General features: G+C 37.9%; 1 pseudogene; it reads left to right on the plus strand.

Moving 5' to 3' along the window:
* The first annotated feature begins 478 nt into the window (after positions 1 to 478).
* On the plus strand, positions 479 to 595 carry LOC111752309 (5S ribosomal RNA; annotated as a pseudogene).
* Positions 596 to 3,367: the final 2,772 nt, after the last annotated feature.

Genomic DNA, 3,367 nt, shown 5'->3' on the forward strand with positions numbered 1-3,367 from the left:
TTCTGTTGAAGATTGAGATGCGTAGAGCCACGAAAGGACATCCTTAATGAACCAATGTCATTCAAACTGCCAGTAAGGTGAATGAATCCAAGACAGTAAGAACTATCCAGGACAGTCAAAATGGACAAGTACAGTTGCCTCATTGACCAGTAGGCTTGGAGAAATAATTAATGGTTGTTTTCTTAAGCTACTAACTTTTGGGTGTTTATCATATGGCATTATTGTTGCAATAGGGAAATGATAGAGGAGATGACACAGACTGACAGGCAAAAAATAAAACCATTCCATTATTTCAGTGTATTTTATTAAATTTCTACCATGGCTGAACCTACTTACAAATAATAATTCCCATTACATTGCCTCTTTGGAAATGTTTCTTTGTATGCTTTACCTATTGGAAGTCTTTCATTTTGCTTGCTTGTTTGTTAATATGTGTTTGCCTACACACACACACCCCTGCCCATCCCTTTAAGCCTGAGTCTATGGCCATACCACCCTGAACACACCCAATCTCATCTGATCTCGGAAGCTAAGCAGAGTCGCCTGGTTAGTACTTGGAAGGGAGACCACCTGGGAGTACCAGGTGCTGTAGGCTTTCGTGCCTCCTCCCGAGAGTCTCCTCTCTTTTGGAAACCCTGGTCGCATAGTGGTGAAGAGCTATGGCTGCTAACCAAAAAGTCAGCAGTTTGAACCCACCAGGTGCTCCTTGGGAACCCTGTGGGGCAGTTCTACTCTGTTCTATAGGATTACTATGAGTCAGAATCGACTTGATGGCAAATGGTTGTGTTTTGGAAACCCTGGTAGCCCTAGTGGTTAAGAGCTACGGCTGCTAAACAAACGGTCGGCAGTTTGAATCCACCAGGTGTTCCTTGGAAACTCTATGGGGCAGTTCTACTCTATCCTATAGGGTCGCTAGGAGTTGGAATTGACTGGATGGCAAATGGTTTTTTTTTTAATCTTCTTGAGAACCTTGCTAAAGTAGATTGAGTGCACGTAGCTACCACCATGGCTGCACACCCACCTTTGGCTTTTCTCTGTTACATGTTCTTTCTCCCATGGATGTGACTTTTTACAGCTTATTGACCTTCCTCTCTGCCCCAAGTTTGACCTTCATATATACTCGTTTGATTTTAGTCTCACTTAAAGCCTCCAGTAAGAAACACATCACCACCTGCTCCCTTGGCTCACAAAGCCATTTGGTGAGCTAGCTTTCAGGCTTCCCTTTCAACTTGCAGGGTCAGTCTCCTTCCAGGCAGGGGGATTGAGTGGTATGAGCCTATGAAGTGTATATAATTCGTGATATTGATTTTTACTTTTGGGAAAATTATCCTGTATTATTGTTTATATTTTAGTTCAGTTTATGCCTATGTTGGTATGGGAAAAAAAATTTGTAGTTCAATCGCTCTCTTTTGAAATTTTTTGTTTTTAAGCTTAGAAAGTCTTATTCTAATAGATGATATTTTTCACTCTTAATAGAAAAATAAATTACTAATATCCAATGTGACTTTTGGCCCAACAACTCCATAGCTATTGATTTGGCCGTTGTAAGTATTGGCTAAAAAAAAAATTTTAAAAATCTGGGAACAACTTAAATGTCCATCTACAGGCTGATATTTAAACAGAAAATAAAAACAATAGTAGTTACCTTTACAAAAATTGAGAGGGATGGAAATGAGGAAGAGAGGCTTGTGTTTACCCATTGTATGGATTAAATTATGTCCCCCAAAACTAATGTTGAAGTCTTAACCTGTATACCTGTGAACGTTACCCTGTTTGGAAAACAGTTTTTGTTTTATAGGTCAATGAGGTCATGCTGGAATAGGGTATGTCCTAAACCTAATCTCTTCTGTGGGAATCTTTCAAAGAGGAATAGAGACCCAGAGAGACAGGCAAGCACAGGAAGGAGATACCACTTGGGAAACCATCTACAAGCCAAGAAATGCCAAGTGATGATCAGGGCTAATGACAAAGAAGGACCCTCTGCTAGAGACAGTGCCCTGATTTGAACTTCGAGCTTCCAGAACTGTGATACAATAAATTCCTGTTCTTTAAAAGCACACACTTGTAATGTTTTTTTTTTGTTACTGCAGCACTGGAAAACTGACACTTATTTATACTTTCTTTTGAAAATTTAATCTTTACTAAGTACATGTAAAATTTTAATTTTTTAAAACTAGATTGAAAATTTTTTTCTCTATAATACAGATATTTTATATTTATTTCTGTTTTCTTCCAGGCTTATTTGCATAGCGTGATTTCTTTCTTTCCATCTCAGGTTTAAGTCCTGGATTCATATTTACAAAATTGAAAAATAACAGCTCAGACTGCAGCTTATTAAAATTAAAAAAAATTACATGTTTTTAGTAATTTCTTTTTAGTAATAACATAGTAACAGGTCACTTATCCAAAGGTAAGTCTATGTATTCAAATCAATTCTTAGCAGGAGGTAATGACAAAACAAAATAGAGGCCACAGACTTCTAGCCTTTCATTGCTTCTTGGATATAGGCAGACCAAGTAGTCCTACACTCTAACAATTTGGCTTAGAGTCCCTCCCCATCATACTCTTTTGCTCGTTTTTCTGCCCAGAACACACACACCTACACACACACACACACTCTATGAAAACAAACCAATTATTAACTTGTGAAACTAGTACTTCCTTGAAAACTGTTTGGAAAGACTGTACTAAAACTTTCGCAGGCACTTTTGCAACAGAAGAATATCAAATTAATTCTAGGAGTTAATTACGATAAGTTCTCATCCCTTCCTGATTCCTAGGCACCCAATTTACCATCAATTCCCTAAAGTGAAAAACTCGCGCCATAACTCAAGCAAAGCCAATAAGCTGAGCAACCGCTTGACTGATTCCATGGTATCTGAAAGAATTAAACGAGAAAATGTATGTAAAGGGTTATTTAGGGCCTGGTTCCCCTCAGGCTGGACCCAATAAGTATTAATGTCCATTTGAGTTAAATTTTGATACAACCTATTGAAATTTGACTTTTGAACTTGGAGAACAGAAAAGGGGTAGGAATTTTTTTTTTTTTTTTTTTGTAGCCGGAAACCCTGATTACTCTCTTGAGGCGCAAATTCAACCAGAGTGGCAAATTACAGATTGTTCCAGGTAGCCCTTCCACCCTCTCCAGTAGGAATATTAGCATACCTCTTAACTATTTTTCTTATTTAAAAACACCTAATTACAGACTTGACCATTTGAATTTTGCTGGGGTTTAAACCTATCAATTAAGCAAACGTCTGAAGTTAATCACTGCATTAAACTCTTTACTACCAACAGCCTTCGGCATTATGTGTCAGTATCAACATTTTCCAAATAAATAAATCAAGGCTCAGAGAGGTGTCTAAAA

This window comes from Loxodonta africana, chromosome 23 (assembly GCF_030014295.1).
Source record: "Loxodonta africana isolate mLoxAfr1 chromosome 23, mLoxAfr1.hap2, whole genome shotgun sequence".
Classification (NCBI taxonomy): Eukaryota; Metazoa; Chordata; class Mammalia; order Proboscidea; family Elephantidae; genus Loxodonta; species Loxodonta africana.